Source organism: Tetrao urogallus (genome assembly GCF_951394365.1).
Source record: "Tetrao urogallus genome assembly, chromosome: Z".
Taxonomy (NCBI): domain Eukaryota; kingdom Metazoa; phylum Chordata; class Aves; order Galliformes; family Phasianidae; genus Tetrao; species Tetrao urogallus.
The window spans coordinates 59757539-59777580 of record NC_136816.1 but is presented as its reverse complement, the minus strand read 5'-3'; positions in this window follow the sequence as shown (position 1 = coordinate 59777580).

The following is a 20042-nucleotide window of genomic DNA, read 5'->3' as shown; positions in this document are numbered from 1 at the left end:
GATCTTTTTATTTTATTCAGTCTTTGTAGAGCATTTTTTGAAAGCAGTTTCACTGTCTCTATTTTTTGTTTTCCTATGTGTCTTTTAAAATTTTTATCTTGCTGTTTCAATTTCACACATTTTTCCTTTGCAGTAAAATATTTTCTTAAAAAAAAATTGTTTTTCTTAAAATCTCTCCCACTTGGTTTTTGCAAATTAGAAATATGTGACACAAACAAGATGAAACATAGATAGTAGAAAAACAATCTGTTTATGAAGGCTCATAAAGCAATTCAGACTAATCAGAATGTAGAATTATTTTATATGACCTTGTTTATCACTGCTTCCCACATAAAAAAAAAAAAAAAAAATTGTTTGCCTTTTTCCAACTTATTGGAAGAGGCTCCAATCAGCACAGTATTGATTGACAATACAATGACATGCTTCTCCAGAATGGGGATATCCTAGAAAATGAATTAAAAATCCCTGAATATTGTCCACTTAATATCTGCATGCCACTTCATTGATTTATCATCTTTACCAAGAAAGATTGGAGGTAGTTAGCATTTTAGTGAATGAAAGAGTCCTAAGTTTATGTTTCTATTCTTGTCCGATCTCAGACAATACACTTAGGATCCAGTTTTCAAATGTAAACAGTTAAATACTTAGGAAAATTGATTCTATTTGTATCCTAAATATCTGAAGTGTAAACCTATACATGGTGTAGAAAATTTCCTTAAGATAACTCTAGAATTGGAACTGCTGGAGAATGTGAGTCAGAGACATTTGTCTTAGCTGCCCTTGAGCAAATAATGCCTAGAAGCAACAAGGCATGCTCTGAAATGCTCTATTGAAGGTAATAACTCATTTTTCTCAAGGATATTTGCTCAGGCTCAACACAAATATGGTTCGAGATGAAGCCTCCCATGGTTTTCTTTTTAGATCTGGAAAGAGGACTCTGTCCTATTCCTGTGAAACTATTTTTTTGTGACCAACTACTTTAATATGGCTGCATTGTTGCCTCCTGCCTGAAGCAGACATGTCTCAATTATTTAAAAATGTAGTGATTATCTTCATGTTACCCAAGCTTCCCATTTGAATAGTTTATAATACTTTCCATTCTAAATACGTTTAGACACTATTTATGAAAGTGAGGTAAGTACCTAACGTAGATTGCCACTTTTCTGACATCCTATAACAAAGCTGAAGAATAACCAATATAATTGACGTGCACCTGATATTCTATAGCAAGGCTGAAAATTTTCCTAGAACAAAGGCATCTGTCTGAGAGAAGAATTCATCATTCAGTGTTTACTCTGGATGAGTATGACCTCTGTTTGAGAAGGTGTTTTTCCAATAAATTGACACTGCTATTCATGTTATAGACTACTAGCCCATGGCAGTAGAGAGAGCAGAACTTAGCACTAAACAAAACGTAGACACTCAAAAAGACTATCAGACTTTACCTCCATGATGTATGTACGCACGCACGCACACATATATCTGGAGCCTGCCAGCTTCTTAGTGCCAATATTTACTGTTATGACTACCATCCCCAGAAGATACGTGAAGCATAATGTAAGCAAAGATTGGTGATACGGCCATTTGAAAGTGCAAACATTCTAAAAGAAAGTCTGCACTTCAAAGGAGTCTGTCACAGCAAAGTCACCAGCAGGACGACTAACAATGCAATTTTTATAAATGAGTGCCTAGTAAGCTAATACACATCTTAAGTACAAGTTTTTTTGAGCCAAGTGATAATGTACAATCACTATCAATGTGGTAAAATGAATGAACTTTCAACAAGAATCTACCATGCACAGTGTGTACTCATTTTGTCACTTCTACACATGGTACAAAGGAGACTTATCTGGAACAAATCCCTCCTGTAAGGGAGGAATAGGAATCAGTAAATATATAATGCAGTTATCACATAGAGTGATAACAGTTATGGTGCGTCGATTGTATTGTGTACAATATACAGGACAAATGACTTTCATATGTGTAAGAGCTTATGGTTCATATGTGCCCTGGCAATCAGAACAGTTTAAAAAGGCTTCATGATGAAAGAGTTCTGGGCAACTATCATCTACGTGGGCACTGAATGACACTTTAGAAATTTCCAGTTTGCATTTTGCTGCAGGTATGAAGCCTGGATGACTGTATGAATGGTCTGCTCTTAAACTGTCTCTAGTCATTTGAGTTCAGAAGAAAGCTTAGCCTCTTTTTATTGAAACTAGTGGCACACCTGCAGGTAGCTTTGATGTCAAAAGAATGCAGTGAAAACAAAAGGGCAAAAAAGACAATTTTTGCCTGATCATTAATACATTGGAAAATTAGTACAGCAGCCCTCTTTGGGATAGCTAAGAAAATCTCTGATCTACAGTATCTAGCAGCAATAATTTTCACTATGTAATTACACTCAATACGGAAAGTTTTTTTTTTTTTTTTTTTTTTTTGCAAACCATAATGTATGGTATAAGAAGTATATATGGTCCAGTCTTCTGATTCCAAGGACAAATTCTTTAGAGGAAATTAATTAATTGTGCTACAAACAAACAATCCATGCCTATGGCTCACTAACTCAGAAACAAGATACATAACAACAACAACAGAAAGAATAATAACAGCAAAAATGAATTCTGATACATTCATATTTTTCTCTACATTTGAAGGGAACTAAACTTCAGGGCCCACCATAACTGTGGATTGAATTCTGCAAAAAATATAGTAGTTTCTATTTATGACTTCTTTCCATCAGATTAACTATATTACTTATGCAAATATGACTACACAAGTGAGAATCAGTATATGATGTCACTGATACTTATTTCCGTTTATTTGGAATTATATATCATTGTATAACTAACACAGGTAAAACATTGCTGATAAAAAGAGGATGTTGATTTTAAAAATATCTTTGCAAATTAAACAGCTTCTGTTCTGTTCAGGAACTCTAGATGAAAACAAAATATGGAATCGTGAAGAGATGAAATCCAGCTAGATAAATGATCTGATATACATGGTAAATAGGTGACATTGTGATAAGCACCTCAGAAATATGACAGATAGCCTTTGCAATACATTGTTTTCCTGATAATCTTTCTGCATACTTACTCATTCTTTCCTCTTCAGAACAATATTCAACCGCTAATCTCTTTATACTTTTACTTGTTCTTTGCCCCTTTGGTCCCATTCATAGCCTCATGAATCGCTCCCCTTCCAGTTCACATAGCATTCTACTAACATTGCTGATGGTTCAGCTAGCACACAAATCACTAGCAATAAATATGTAAATTGTTCATTTTCATGCAAACACAAAGCCATCAGTAGCCTTTTCATGCAGAAAGAGAGTTGCTGAAAGTTGGAAATCTTCTTAGAAATGAAGCATGACTCAGAAAAGTTTATTGTGGGAATTGATAAAATCAGTGTAAATCAATAAAGACATTGATACTACTCCCATATGTCAATTTCGGAAGAAAATCGAAGGATTTGTAGAAAAATATAATCCATTCTGTTCTTATAGAAAGGATACCCTGTCCAGGAAAAATCTGATGCAAACCATCGGCTACTGTAGCAGAGAAGTCAAGAACTCAAATTGGAAAAAAAATTTTCTTTTTACGCTAGAATTTATGTGATAAACTTTCATTGAAAAGCACTTGTGGAGTACAACTGTAGGCAATAAAATCTTAAAACAGGAGACAGAGGGGCTTGAGAGACTTTGAAAATTAAATCTGAAGACTCTACATAAAATAATAACTGAATGTACATATTTTTCATAATCTAATTATACATTATCTTTTTTTCTTAGTTATTCCTCTGTTGTCTTAACATGTTTTTTTTTCCTCCCTCACCTATTCTACATAAATGCAATTGTGCAACCACTACAAATAAATTGTCCTACATTTCACAAACTAATTGACTTTGCTATTGTGTGGTCTATGCCTCTACAAACCTCAGGTATTTACAGAATTAAGGGTACATTTGCTTCAAAAGAGTGTGTGTAAACAAACAAGGAAGCCAATCAAGCAAAAAAAAAAAAAAACCCTCACAAACCAACAACCAACCAAAAAATCAGGAAGCCTGGAAAATCAGAAGTCTGTTAAATTGAAAGGGATCTGTCCTCTGTAATTCCTTTTTTCCATATTATTATTATTTTTATTATTATTGACTGGACTCTTTTTATAACCTGTGCCATTTTCTATTGTATTTTGCATCATGGCCAGTTTATATAGCATAGGGCCACTATATCCTTTTTAACTGTTTCTTTCAGAAGTCAAAACAATATGCAGCTGCTAGCAGTTCCAGTTTATTTGCTTTTTATCCACTTTTGTGTAAACTGCTTTGGTACTCAGATCTGTGAATACCTATTTTGAAGCATCAATTAAATTAAAAGTCAAATGCTCAGCAGCAGAAGTGCCTCAGCCCCAATTGCTTGCTGTGTCCTATTTTCTTCCATCTTTCCAGACTGTCTAACCCAGCCTGCCTGATTCAGTGTTGTGTTAAAGAGTTCTCTTGTTGCTGTGCTGTCTTTCTTGCTCCGTGCTTTGCACACAGTACTTGACTGCTTGCATGCAACTCTATTTTTTCTGTACCACCATGTTCATGCTTCATTAATTCCATCTTTACAGCTTTTACTAATGAATTATTATTATGCAACCATAACAAGAGAGTATTTAAGAAACAGTATTTTGTATCTAGATATATTCTGCAATAATATTTGACATATTGTTTGACAAATGCCAATACTATTCATCATGTCAGTGCTCAGTGAACATGCCATCATGTTGAGATCATTACAGAAATTAGCAATTGCTAGTGCAGATGTTAATTTAATAATGTGAAGTCAGATCTTTGATACAGGTTTTACAGTGGCAATTTCTTCATATATATTTAAAAGAAATCTATTGTATAGCAAAAGTATTTTCAGTAAGATCATAGGTGGTTTCTTCTTTACTCCTTTCAGTCAGTCTTGTTCTCTGATGAATTAGGATTTACACTTACGCTGGTAAATATATCGTCTCTGATAAAATCAATATTCTCAAAGTCTGATTCCTACTGATTGTTTTTTAATATGACACTCTTCTAGAATTTGGAAGCTTGGGGAATTACATGACGTAGTTTAGAAGTTTTCCATTTGGATGAAATTTTACATTTTTAATAACATTCACAGAATATCTTCTTTTACAGATTGTATTGTAGGGAACCTGATTTAGCAGGGGGTTGGAGTAAATGTTTCCCAGGGGTATATTTCTAGCCTTATGATTCTGTGATGTTCTAATTTCTTCTTCATTTTATATGCTAAAGTATTTCTCTAAAGTGAAAATAAGGATTTTTATCTGTGTTCAGAAGCTGATGCTTTAATAAAATGCCACATAGCATAAAGTTCACTGTAGAAGGAATGAGAGATGTCAATAATGCATTCATAATAAATATCTCATAACTGTTCTTCCAAGTATAAGTGGTAGCTGATATCAAAATTTCATGGCTGGCATTACAGAAGAAAGCCTAAAATACATCATTGTCTGTCACACTGACAGCAGTAGAATGTTTCTGATGCCTGGCCAGTGATTGGAAGAACTGAGTTTTGTGACTGATCCAAAAGACATCATTTTTTACATATTTGGAGACAAAAAATACTATGGAGAGTCCTTGTGCATATTAAGCATAGCCAGCTCCTGACTAGTTAGCTTGTCAAGGGAGGTAGCACTGGCTATAGTTGTTTTATATTAACTGAAATCCATTCCAGTGTTAGTTTATTGACATAATTGTTGGTCTGTTTGGTGACATTTAGCACATTCTTTGGTTCCTCTATGCATGTCTTTGTTCCAGCTGGAAGCACAAGCATTTTGGGAAATAGAAATGAAATATATATCAATTTTGCATTATGCTGCAGAGAGAAATTACTGTCCTGTGCTGGGGAATAGGAATCTTAAAGAGATCTTGGCTTTGTTCCCTCCTTACATGTATGCTTGAAGGCTGCATGCATGGGCACAGAAAAGCCACTTACAACTCAGCATTCAAGAGGTGACAAGAACCTGCAGCTCTCATAGGAGGCACAGATTTGGGGATGAGGACATAGTAGTAGATTTCACTGTCTTCACTATCTTGATCTTGACTTCAGCTTTTGTCACTAATTTTCTGCAATACTGTACAGAATTAAGGATGCAAAAACTGAGATGACTGGATGCTTGGTCTCAGGGCATTGATATCAGTGAGTTAGCATGTAGGGGCCTATACCATGATGTCTAATGTTTATAATCTATCTAAGTGACTGGCAGAAGGTGTGAAAGCATATGCTCTTCAGGCTGTCAGGTGACATCAGACTGGGGAAACAAGTCAGTGTGTTTGTATTGTTTTTTAACCCAGAAGGCAACTAAGCAGCAAACAGCCATTCTTACTTCTTTCCCTCTCCCAGTGGAATGGAAGAGACATTTGTGAAAGAAAACAAAAGGGAAGGGAAAGGGAAGGGGGAAGGGGAAAGGGAAGTGGAAAGGGGAGGGAGAGGGGGAGGGCAAGAGGAAGGGAGGGGAGGGGAGGGGAGGGGAAGGGCAAAGGGGAAGGGCAAAGGGGAAGGGCAAAGGGGAGGGGAGGGGAGGGGAGAGGAGAGGAGAGGAGGGGAGAGGAGAGGAGAGGAGGGGAGAGGAGGGGAGAGGAGGGGAGAGGAGAGGAGAGGAGAGGAGAGGAGAGGAGAGGAGAGGAGAGGAGAGGAGAGGAGAGGAGAGGAGAGGAGAGGAGAGGAGAGGAGAGGAGAGGAGAGGAGAGGAGAGGAGAGGAGAGGAGAGGAGAGGAGAGGAGAGGAGAGGAGAGGAGAGGAGAGGAGAGGAGAGGAGAGGAGAGGAGAGGAGAGGAGAGGAGAGGAGAGGAGAGGAGAGGAGAGGAGAGGAGAGGAGAGGAGAGGAGAGGAGAGGAAGAGGGAGCAGAGGGGAGGGGAGAGGAGAGGAAGAGGGAGCGGAGGGGAGGGGAGGAAGAAGGAGCGAAGGGGAGGGATGGGGAGGAATCAGATTTTAAATTCTTATGTTTGTGAGTAAACCTTGAAAACCATCATCTAAGTACCTCCCCTTCCTATCTTCCCTAAGAAGATAAACCACTCTGTCCCATCTGAAACTAGGACAGCTTGAGATCATACCCGCCATCCAGAGGGACTTGGGCAGGTTGGAGGAATGGCTCTTTGGCATTTCAGTACAGAGAAACACTAAGCCCTGCCCCTGGGAAGGCAGAGCCCCAGGCAATTGTCCAGGCTGGGCAAAAAAAACAGTCTTCTGAGGAACAATCAGCTGCGCAAGAGCCACCCTGTGGCTGGCAGCAGTGAAAGCCAGCAGGATCTGGCACTGCTGGAGCTGGAACTGCTGAAACATGTATTTGTTCTCTGATTAGAAGTCATTTGTTTACACTGGAACAAGTACTTCTCATTTCTTTACACTTACTTAAATGTATATCTATCTGCTTTGTGACTCCTTGTTTGAGTTTGGAGGAGCAAAAAGCATATTTTCCTGATTTACACAATGGAGTAAAATAATCCTGTTTTCCATAATTACGTATATTTGAGAGATGATGAATGCTTCTTTTGGGGACCACATAAGCAGCAGCCTGAGTCCCAGGTCAGGAGGCTTGTAGTGCTGATGCCCTTCTGAGGAAGCACAGAGTGAGCTGTGACAGCTGGGACTCCATCAGTCAAATATAGTTACAGGGAGGAGAGCCTGAATGCTGGAACTGCAGTACATTTGGATAGAAAGGAAACAAAGAATGATGCAGGTGAGATGACAGATAATGAGAGATCTCAGTGGGATCTAAAAGCCCATAATTGGCTTCTCACGGAGGAAGAAATTTGAAGGTTCCTCTTTCCCTTCCTCAGGTACTGGCCTTACCATTCTCAGACTGACCTCTACCAATGACATTTTTGAGTAATTTATTTACTTTTATTGAAAAAAAAAAAATGTTACCCTGGTAACTATGAAGGAAACCCTTTTATTTTGTGTAGCTGATGTCTGCAGCATTGACCATAAATTACTTGTAAACTTTAATCCTATAATAGGTTATATAGACCAGCATAGTCTGAATACAATTTGGAACAGAGAGTATTTGAACATAGATTCAAATGAGACCAAGAATAACTTTGAAAAAATCCTGAAGGTTGATGAGAAATTCCTTCTCTTGACAATCTGTAAACACAGAGTAATAGTGAAGTACTTTATTGTCTGCTTCTCAGCTTATTCTCCAATATGTGCATCAGTTGAAGTCAGGAATAAGCTCTATGCAGAAACTAGTCTTGAACTGTATTGATTTTACTTTTCTTGTTAATTAGTATTTACATATGATTGCAAAAATCAGACATTTAATTTTGGAAACTATTTAATTTGAGTTTACTTATTGGAATATAAAATGTCAAAACAGTGCACTTAAGATTTTCTTATTAAAACATGGTTGCCCAGAAAAAGATATTTTCTCTGGAGGCTTTATCTGGATCTGAATGGAGATGTGAATGTTGCCAAAATGCAATTTAGGTGTCTGGGTGAACATGCTGTCGAAACACAGAAAAGTAAGAGTTGGAAAAGCACGAAAGTAATGCAGTATTTTACACTGTAGCCAGGGCATCAAGTTTAATTTAACTCCTACATTTTCAATCTTCATAGAGATGTGCTATTTTTCTTAAGTGCTGTTGTTTTGGAAATAGCATAGGACAAGAAGACAGGGAAAATAAATTTGAGTACAACTTTTCTATTACAGCAGTTGTATTTTGAAATTAACAGATATGCAGAAAAGATGCCAACTCTGACAGACACAACCTAAAACAGGAATACACAGGAAGAATTAATGGGGAAATTTAAAGATACAAAATTTCTGCAGATACAAAATTTCCAGATTAACTTCCACACAAGAAAGTGTAAATCTGTGTACCTTTTTTACTGACAAGAAAGGATGTATTTTCCTCTGTTTTACAAAAAGTCAGCTAGAGCAATTTTGATTAAGAAAGGCTGGGAAGTGTCACCGAGTTAATGGCATCCTGAGAGCCAGGGCATATCAGTTAGATTTAACTCCTCTGTGGAAAGTAGTTCATAAATAAATTCTCAAGCTCTCCTGACAAAACATTTTCTGAGAAAGGTAAAATTATAGGAGTATTGCAGCAGTAAAATTTATACAAGAAGCATTAAAAAAAACTTTATTAACATAAACAAGTCGAGTATCCTAATCCTCTTCAGAACTCCTAAGTGTCTAAATAAGATGAACTCTGGACAAGAAAGTTATCTTAAAAATAATTTAGCGTTAGGAGAGACCCTTGTCAACAGTACTTTCTCTCAGGGTAAATCAAAATTGTTTGTACAACCTCTGCTGTTGTAAAGACGTTACCACAAAGGCTGAAATTCATTGCAGCATTGTATGAAAAAGACATTGAAGTTGACATGGAAAGGGTTAACTTTTTTACGCTAACACAGATCCTCAATTATTTATCATATTTCATGAAATTTGAAGGCCATTAAATGAAGGCAGCTGCACTGGCTCCTGTGTCAGGTTACTGTCTGACACCCAAATAACACATGAAGACCACTTCATGTCTTTGCCAGCAAGCATCTATGCCTGGTGAAAGCCGTCACTAACTGCTATTTTTTTCCTTGCTGAATGCTCATAGGTGACTTCAAACAGTCCTGGTAGTACAGAATCAATATCTTAGCGCCAGCAGCTGCAGCAAAACTATTACCGTTATTGTGTTTACCCTTGGTCAGGTTACTCTTTCCTCCCAAAGCAACTAAAAATTCCAGCAAGTGCTCACAGCCTCTCCTTGGCAAGCTCTCTCTGTCATCTACAGGTATCATGCATGTTTCATTTTCTTTTTCCTCAAGGGAGGCTGCTATAGCGAAGAAATAAAATGAGATAAAAAGAAGCAGAAAGAGAAGAAATGTTGCCTGATTTTTAATTAAATGACACTGGGGTTTGAAAAGCCCAGTGATTGGCACTCTGAGCTGCTAAAATCAGGAACAAATAAGCCAGTAGGAGAAATGGACCATAAAAAACTTTGGCTTTACTATGATAGTAAACAAAATACCTCTCTCATTATTTTCTCCTCTCAAACAAAGCACACACATTAAAGCCTGTGCACAGTATGCAGAAGACAGACCATGAAGAGGTATGATGTTATATAGACGCATTTAGCCTACCCTTTAATTAATCAAGTGAATGCTTCATTTTTACTTCAACTCATTCAGTGTTTCTGGCTTTGTTGTGTCATTAAATATGACATTTCCACATTTGGAAAAAAATGTCAAGCTATAATGATACGCCTACTGCAGTGTACTGCCTCTACTAAACAGAAATCACGATTGACTGACAGCTTGGGGCTCAGAAGGAATAATTTTCTGTAAATAGGAAATATATAACTTTCATTAGTGGTTTTAGAATATTTTCAAAAAAAGTAAACTATTTTTTTTAAGTCTTCATTTAGACTTATGAGCTACTAATCTACCTTTTCTCTGTTGCTTGGCATCTTTTTTTCTTTTTTTTTTTTTTTAACCTATACATTGCACCTTTTGTTCACTACAGATAGAATGCTAAAACAAGTAATTTACCCCAGATTGGCTCAAGTAAAAGAGCTATGCCACTTTCTAGGGCATGTATTAATCAGGGTCTATTCTTAAAGGTCTATTCATATTACCCCTTTTGAACACAAATAGTCAATAGGAAGGTATGGGTATGGTAATTTTATAAATTTTAGGAAAGAAGAGACTATAGTCATTACCCCTAGCTCACTGCCATTGCTACTCCTTCCACAGGACTTTAATTCCTGATATATTTGGGATTTCTTTACTACTGTTTTTTGATAACTAGCAGGAAAGAAAATCCTAAGCAGCAATGCAGGTAATGATTCAAATGGTTGATCAAGATTGGAATGTAGATTGTACAGGGTCAGATAGCTTTGTTTAGACAACAGAATCTCTGTTTAATTACAAGAATAAATTAGACATCAGAAATTTGTATTCTGAAATGTGAATGTTCCTCATTGGTTGATAATAATACAGGGCGAAAATTAGAGATTGAGTTCTCTGCTAATGAAAGCGTGATTAAAGAGAAGACATTCTGCCAACAAAAAGCTTTTGGTTGCTGTTTGTTGAGCAACAGTTTCTACGAAGCCTATTTATTTTGCAGAGTCTTTTCAGAGAGGACAGATAGGAAATGACAATATTCACTAAAATTGGAATGGAATTTCAAGAATCTTCATGATTTTTGAAAGTGAAGGTCATATTCAAAATTTAAAAACCATTCAATTTTTAATTTTTTTTTATCAATCATTTGTATTATAATTTGAAACTCGCATAGCATTTCAAAATTGCAACATACACTGTAAAAGAAAAAAGTCATTTCCATATCATAGTAACATACATTGTTTAGAAAATACCAAGGAAGGACTTATTCTTTCATTTTTATTTCACAAATATGTTAAATAATTTTTTGGTAGAGAGATTTCTGTTTTGATGACCCTATGATTTGTAAACACCTTTTTAACTGAAAATCTCCTCAATTTTGACAGTGACACTGTTTCCAAAAGCTGAATTCAGTTGCCTCCATAGCTTCCCCCTGCTCTGATCCTTTGATCCCTCTTATCATGAGCTGTTCCACCTCAGTGAGGTGCTGGAGTGGGTAGGGGTGTTCTTTTCTTCACCCTCTGCTCCTCTGCATCATATCCCTCACAACATTAACACATTCTCTCCTGTGTATTTTTGCAAAGCAGTAGCAGTAGAAGTGTGAGGCTTTTCATTCAAGAAAAAAGGACTGCTTTGAAAGACAAGGTACATATATGAGCTGGAGATTAGAAAGCATTTGTAAGTACATAAAAACTGGCCAAAGGGATTCAAAGGGATTCAATTTTTTTTTTTCTTCTTTTCATTACTGTGATTTGACTGAGAAGATCTAGTAACGTGTCTTGGCACAATTTCAAAGGTCTTTTTAACGTCATCACTGATCAACCATACTTTTAAGAAAGAACATTTCATAGGCAGGCATGAGCCACCACTTATAATATTGCCATTTATTGTATGATTGAATTTATGTCAGGTGTAGCTAAAAGAACATCCTAACTTCAACAAGAGTTCATCTTGAGCATTAATTTACTGTTTGCATATATGTTTTTTATACTAAACGTACATTCATCTCTGCAATTCCCGATTCTCCTCAATACCCTGGGTCATTCTGTACCACATAAAGAAAAAAAAAAAGAAAAAATTGTCAACTGCAGTCTCAGTAGATAATTCCTCATAAAGATATAAACAGAAAAAACTCATATTTTTGTTCAAAAAGAAGGCAGGGAGTTTCCAAAATATTGTAAGTTTCCTCTGCAGAATAATAGAGCAAATTTTACAGATTCACATGGCTGGTTTCAGCCTCCTACATTTGTAGAAATCTGAATGGAAACAGTGCTGTCCATGAGTCTTTTCAACATGTAGTCTGATAAGCTATCTTTCTGTCTCCAGAGACTTCTGTATTAGTATACACTCAACCATGATAAATATAGCATTTATCATAATATCAGAGAATAATTCCAGTGGCTGTAGACATGAAGAAATCTATTCTGTTGGAAGAAGAAATTGTGCAGTATGAAAGGAGTTCAGAAAGAAAATGTATGTCATTGTAAACACTGCTTTCTCTGAGATTATATATTGTGTGATCTTCTTGAGACACGTGAAAAGATGGGACTAAATACAACCACTATAACCTACTGAATAACATATCTCTCTTAAAATTTTTATATAAATCATCCTGTCCTTAGAAATCTCATAACAATATTTTTTCTCATTATGTATATTTAAAATTAAGCCTCATAGTGAAAAGTGGTTTAGTAAGAAATCTCATGTTACTTCTCTGAAGTACCTTAAAGAAAAGGAAACTGGAGGAGACTACAATAGGAAACTGGTCAATATAAAACTTTTCCACAGTTCTGTATTTCTGAAGACTGAGGCACTTCTTTTATAATATGATCTTGGATACCAGACAAATATAAGTGCAATAATTTGAAAAAAGCCAATATGTACAATCATTACCTCTGTATACCATTATACTACCTACGTTGTAATCCTAAACTGGTAGAAGGATTATTTAAGAAGTCTACTTCTTTTAAATACATTATGGATCTTTGAACAATAAAATAACAGTCATTGTCCAGTAGGATGAGCAATATAATTTTTGAGATGACTCGTAGTTTAGTTAATAAACATTTTGCTATACTTGCATACATTTCACAAAATCTCTGTAAAATGCATCAACATTTAGTAGTGAAAAATGAAGCAGAGCCTGAATTCATCCTCAGCTCTTTAATTCACTATAGTTGATTCAACTGTTTGTTTGAGATGTGGGATCTAACCTCCTTTGAGATGGTTTCTGATTATCTCTAGGTAAAGAGACTCCACAATCCATCTGGACAGGATCCACAACGCTGATTGCAGAGTATTTGTGGTTTATTTTCTTTCTGCCTTTACTTTTTCTTGTAGCACTACTGCCATCCATAAATTCTAACTACTTTTGCAGTAGGCAATGTTGGTACAATTTGATTGACTCTGCAGTGATTTTATGAATAAATGGGTAGATGGGAGTCTTAGCATGACACCTCCTGCAGCCTTCTTATCCACTGAAAAATTACTTAATGTTTTAAATGCTAAAATCTGAAATTCAGGTCTGGAGTTCTAGAATTCCCTAAGCCCAAGGGTTTCCATGTTTTTGTATCCAGTCAGTGTAGATGCTGGCATAGGCTTCTTCAACCTCTTAAAATACAACATGGACATAGCTTTAGAGTTGAGGGTAGAAATAACAGGCTCCCAACTTCTGATTTAACATCTAATAATGCACCTGTCTCAGAAAATGCATTAAACAAAATCACATGCTTAGTGTCTACACATCTCACTACCTTGCCACTAAAGTCAATAGAAAAAAAAAATTTTCTCTGGCACATGATCAGATTTAAGAGAAGCACCACTGTCATAGCATCTAGAAGTTGAAGAAATGAAATATAATTCTAATTTTTGCTCAACATGTACACTTAGGGAAAACTGGTAACAGATAATAATAATAAAAAATCCTTTACGTCTAGTACTTTTAAATTAAAAGCAATTTATGTTTACAAACAAATACATTTTCTGAATGAATTTTTGTCCTTCATCTTCCCTCATCATCTCAAGCTTTCAAGTTATTTTATTCACTTAGCTGGAAAAGAAGAGCTGGAAAAACATGAGCTGTGAAATTTTTAGAGAAGTGTGCTCTGCAGAAAGGGCGGTCTAGGCTGTTCAATGGAGAAACTTGCATCTGTTGCAATTTTTTTTTTTTTTTACAATTATGGTAAAAGTTGCTACCACCAATTCTTTTGACCTGTTACCTTATAAATGTCTATATTATGTATCTTTTATAAATGGAGAAATGCTATAAGCTTGTTGAAGAACCCAACTGTATCGTTAGGCCTGTCTTTTCTTTGAGAAGAAAGTACCTATTCACTCTCAGTGTTCCCTCGACTACCATTAATGATCTTCTACAGCAAAACAGCAATTTCCGGCTCCCTCTGATGGTCCATTTCAGAATGATATAATCATAACTTCCCATTTAGGCACACTATTCTATCTGTAATTTTTTCATAAGTAATTCTTGGATAAGAATATCGTGGCTCTATTCCTTTACTTCTCTTTTCTCTTTTGAGAGTATTTGCGAGATACTTTTTAACTTTGGTACATGACTCTCCAGCAAGCCACTAGTAGATTTCTAATACTTTATGTTCTTGAAATTGCAAATTAGCATTCTAAAGCTTTCTCTGGCCAGGTTTCCATAGCAACCCTTGTACAGCTTATTCATTAGAAAGAGTTCTGTTTAATTGATCTCCTAATGTATTGCTTAATAGTAACTGTTAAGCAGTCTTTTGTTTCCAGGTCATATTTAGGGTTCACATATTTGCATAAAAGCATTTCATTAGCTGAAACCAATCATTATTAGTAATTTTCTTTTTTTAGTTTAAAATAACTAAACCCTCATTGAGATTTTCTGAATAGCAAATATTTATATCTTGCTGAATGGGTTTTCCCTGTGAGCCTGGGTGCTTTGTTTCTCTGAGCAGCAAGAAAATTACAGAGCTTCAAAATGTTAATCAGAGAAGACAAAAAGAAAGTGGTTTTTTTTTCAATTGAAATGTAAATGCACAGTGACAATAACTATAGACCACAGGCAATATTTGATGACAAAGTTGTAATGGATAAATATCCTTTAAAAATCACAGTAATGCACTGCTTAACTTGAATACACTGGATTTTTTTTCTATTATGCATAACAATGATTTTCTGATATCTCAGGATATGGAAATTAAATACATGAAATAGATAACTTTTGTTTTTGTAATTTTGTGTTGTCCAAAACTCTTCTCACTAAAGCTAGTCATCTTGGGTGAATATTTTTATCGTGAGATGTTGTTATTTCATTTGGTTCTGCATGAATTATAAGCAGATTTTCAGCTGACTTGAATACATTAAAAAACTCACCTAGAGACTTATGATTCAGTTCAGTTATAAAAATGGAAAAATTGTTTCCACTAAGAACAATTATTTAAATTCTTGCTGTGTAAAACCTGCTATAGAAGACAAAGAATAGTTTCAAATATCTTCTCCTTAACCTCTCAATAAGAACTAATCCACCAAACTTTCTGAAGCTTGTATGTAACTGACTTCATATTACTAGTCTCATTTTATATATGCTATGAGTTCACAGAGTCAGAATCTGGACTTTCTAAAACAATCTTTCAAGCATCTTTCTGGTTTTTGTTTTGTTTTGGGGGAAGGGGTAGGGAAGATAGGAAGGGGAGGTACTTAGATGATGGTTTTCAAGGTTTACTCACAAACATAAGAATTTAAAATCTGATTCCTCCCCATCCCTCCCCTTTGCTCCCTCTTCCTCTCCTCTCCCCTCCGCTCCCTCTTCCTCTCCTCTCCCCTCCGCTCCCTCTTCCTCTCCCCTCCCCTCTGCTCCCTCTTCCTCTCCCCTCCTCTCTCTCCTCTCCTCTCCTCTCCTCTCCTCTCCTCTCCTCTCCTCTCCTCTCCTCTCCTCTCCTCTCCTCTCCTCTCCTCTCCTCTCCTCTCCTCTCCTCTCCTCTCCTCTCCTCTCCTCTCCTCTCCTCTCCTCTCCTCTCCTCTCCTCTCCTCTCCTCTCCTCTCCTCTCCTCTCCTCTCCTCTCCTCTCCTCTCCTCTCCTCTCCTCTCCTCTCCTCTCCTCTCCTCTTTCCTTGCTTTGCTTTGCTTTGCTTTGCTTTCTTTTTCTGTTTCTTAGGAGACCCATCACTACTGAAGATCAAATTTTGAACTACAAACAATGCTAGGACCATGGTGGTGACTATCTCTCTCTTGCTTTCTACTAAGACTCCTTTCTTTTATTTCTTGTCTTCCCTTCTCCATCTCCCTAAATGACTAGGATTTGTAATAAACTAGTTGAGCTAACATTTGACCTGCTGTGTCTTAGTCTCACCCTTGGGTATACACATATTAAAAGAACCTTCTCTCTCTTAGGAATTGGAGCAAGACATCATGTACTTGTTAAAGACTGAGGATTACCTTACTTTGAAGTGATCAGGGGCATCATGTAATAATGCTGTACAAATAGGATTGTTATACTCATTTTGTTAGGCTGCTAAATATAGAAGAGTGAAAAAAAAATTAACATTCAGATATTTTGAAATATATGTTTAGACACATGTAAGTAAAAGATTTTCATTTTTTCTGCTAATGATTATATCACTTCAACGCATTTTTCTTAGGGGATAGTTTCAATGATGGTAGACTAATCCAAAAAGCATTTTTTCATTTATATTTTACATTACACTTCTTCTCCGCCTTTGATCTTTTTTCCTTGCTGTTTGAAAGACTTCAAGTGTAGTGGTAGAGTAATAACCTTACAATCTTCAAGCATGCCCACCTGTTCTTAGTTTTAGAAATCTTTGTGAGACAAGCCCTAGAAGTAATATAACAGCTACTACAGTACAATCAAACATATTGAACTAAACCAGTGGTTTCAAGGCAATTATACTTGCTTAATCATGTTGTTTTCCCGTACAAAGAAGGAGAGACATAAGAAAAAATGCAACACAAAGAAGCCAAAGATACAGGCTCTTTTTAATGCCTTTCTCCAAATAGCACTTTGATCAACTGGTGTGTACTCTAAGATGTCTCAGTAATTTCAAGACTTGTAAACATCTATTGCTAGAATAAGAATGAAGTAATTTGCCCTCAAGTACCATTCCTTGCTTGAAATTCCTCTGCATTTTGAAGTTCAGCAAATGCTTTTGTTTTGTTTTACAAAACAAAGAATGTGCGTGAGAGGAATATATCTGTAGCATTAATTTACTTAGTCATGAATACTTGTGAAAATGAAGACAAACTTAACTCTCAGCAGCAGCAGAACATGGGAGATATTGCAAATATCCAACTTGCTCACACTTAAAAAATTTCATTTCAGGTGCCACTGCAACAATAAGGCCAAATAGCACAACATTACAGCGTATCACAATGCTTCTCACACAGCAGCTTATTTATGTACAGCCTTCTTAGTTCTTCTAGTCAGGCTCCTTTTTGTATCATTATAGTGAACCCATGTCTCATGTGTAGCCTGTACAAATTAACTTCTATTCTCACTTAATGAAAAATGTGACCCCCCACTGAGTTCCATTGACAACTAGCTCAAAAGTAGTGGGAGGTGGCCCTGCCAATAAAAGAAGGGTTGGAATTACGTGACCTTAAAGGTTCCTTCCAACTCAAACTATTCTAATATTATATCAGGAATCTTATGTATTAGGAGATCTAAATGCAACTGAGTACCAAGGACAATTAATCTAGACACCTATCTAGGACATGGGCAGCCAGTTTCCCCTGCAGAATACTGTGAGAGACTGTGTCAAAGGCTTTGCTGAAGTATAGGTAGACTACAGCAACAGTCTTTCCCTTGTCTATCAGTCTGGTCACCCAGTCATAAAAGGAGATGAGATTGGTCAAGCACAGTCTGCCTTTCATGAACCCATGCTGGCTGGGCCTGATCCCTTCTTCGGGTAAGGAAGTGGCTAGAAGGCCATACCCAATGGGTAGTGGTTAATGGAGTTAAGTCCAGCTGGTGACCCGTTACAAGTGATGTCCAGGGTCAGTACTTGGGCCCATCTTGTTTAGTATCTTTATTGATGACCTAGATGGGGGGATTGAGTGTACCCTCATTAAGTTTGCAGATGACACCAAGTTGGGAAATACTGTCAATCTGCCTGTAAGTAGGGAGGCTCTACAGAAGGATCTGGACAGGCTGGATAGCTGGGCTGAGATGACTGGAATGAGGTTCAACAAGGCCAATTGCCAGGTCCTGTACTTTGGCCACAACAACCCCATGCGGTGTTATAGGCTTGGGGATGAGTGGCTGGATGACTGTGAAGAGGAACCAACACCTGGGTGTGTTGGTTGATGCTTGGCTGAGCATCAGCCGACAGTGTGCCCAGGTGGCCAGTAGAACCAACGGCATCCTGGCCTGCATTAGAAATAGTGTGGCCAGCAGGAGCAGGGAGGTGATCATCCCTCTGTACTCAACACTGGTGAGGCCGCACCTCAAGTATGTGTTCAGTTTTGGGCCCCTCACTGCAAGAAAGACATTGAGGCCCTGGAACATGTCCAGAGAAGGGCAACAAAACTGGTGAGGGGTCTGGAGCACAAGTCTTATGAGGAGCAGCTGAGGGAGCTGGGATTGTTCAGTTTGGAGAAGAGGAGGCTCAGGGGAGACCTCATTGCACTCTACAACTTCCTGAAAGGAGGTTGTGATGAGGAGGGGTTTGACCTCAGGCAACAAACAGGACCCGAGGAAATGGCCGCAAGTTGTACCAGAGGAAGTTTAGATTAGACATAAGGAAGAACTTTTTCTCTCAGAGAGCGGTCAGGCACTGGAATGGCTGCCCAGGGAGGTGGTGGAGTCGCCATCCCTGGCAGTGTTCAAGAGGCGCCTGGATGAGGAGCTACAGGATATGGTTTAGTTTGTGGTAGCAGTGGTAATGGGAGGACATTTGGACTAGATAATCTTGGAGGTCGTTTCTAACCTTGTGATTCTATGATTCTTTAGAACAAGAGTTTTAAAGATAATAAAAAGTCTTGTGCATATTGACAGCAGGTTGATACTGCCAGAGAAAATACCCAAGACTTAGTTTTCCAGTAAAGGATTTCCAGTACAACATCCTTTTGTGCACAGAGATTTCTTCAACTTTGAGCACCTTTTATTTTAATCTGTTATAATTTTTCATTACATGTAAATACTTAGTGTATGCATATTACACTTGTAACATTTGCTATCATTATTTCTGCTACTTCACTTTTTTAGCCCTTGAAATATAGGAATAAATAAAGAAAAAAAAAAAAAAGTGAAACCTATTACAATAGAGGACAAACTGAAATGGGGAGTCTATGTCATACTATTCATTTTCCTGTGAACAACACCCTCTCATCTTACTCATTATACTCATCTTACATTGTTATCTGCTGTCTTTTCCTTCTTATATTTCTAGGAACTAGTCCCAACTCTGATCCTTATTTCTGTTTGGCAATATTGAGACTGTTGCTCTAATAAGACTTTCTATACAGAATCTAAACTGATCAAAGGCTTAGAGCTGCAGTGCAGTCTTGGGTGTCATTTTGATAACAATATTTGTCTTCTGCTTTCCTCTTTTGGTAAGTAAAGATTGTTCTTCATGAAAAGGACACAAAAGAACACCTCGAGAATCTTCCATTAGAAGCACTGTATTTATTTCTACTCATTCACAATGCAATACCATGTACATATTTTAGAGAGCATTCACTCCATTTAGGTTACTTTGACATCCTATTATGACTGGTGTACCATCAGACTGAAGCTTCAAAAGAGACACATTCAGAATAAAAAAAAGGATAGAACTTTAAGTAGCAAGCCTAAAAGCAGAAAATATCTGTCAGTGAATATTAGAGCAAAGTTTGCTCTAAGTTTGGCCAGAGAGCTATTCAGGCATTTTTGCTACTGTCTTCTGTTTTTTTTCTGGCACAAAATAAAAGGGTGGAAAACATGAA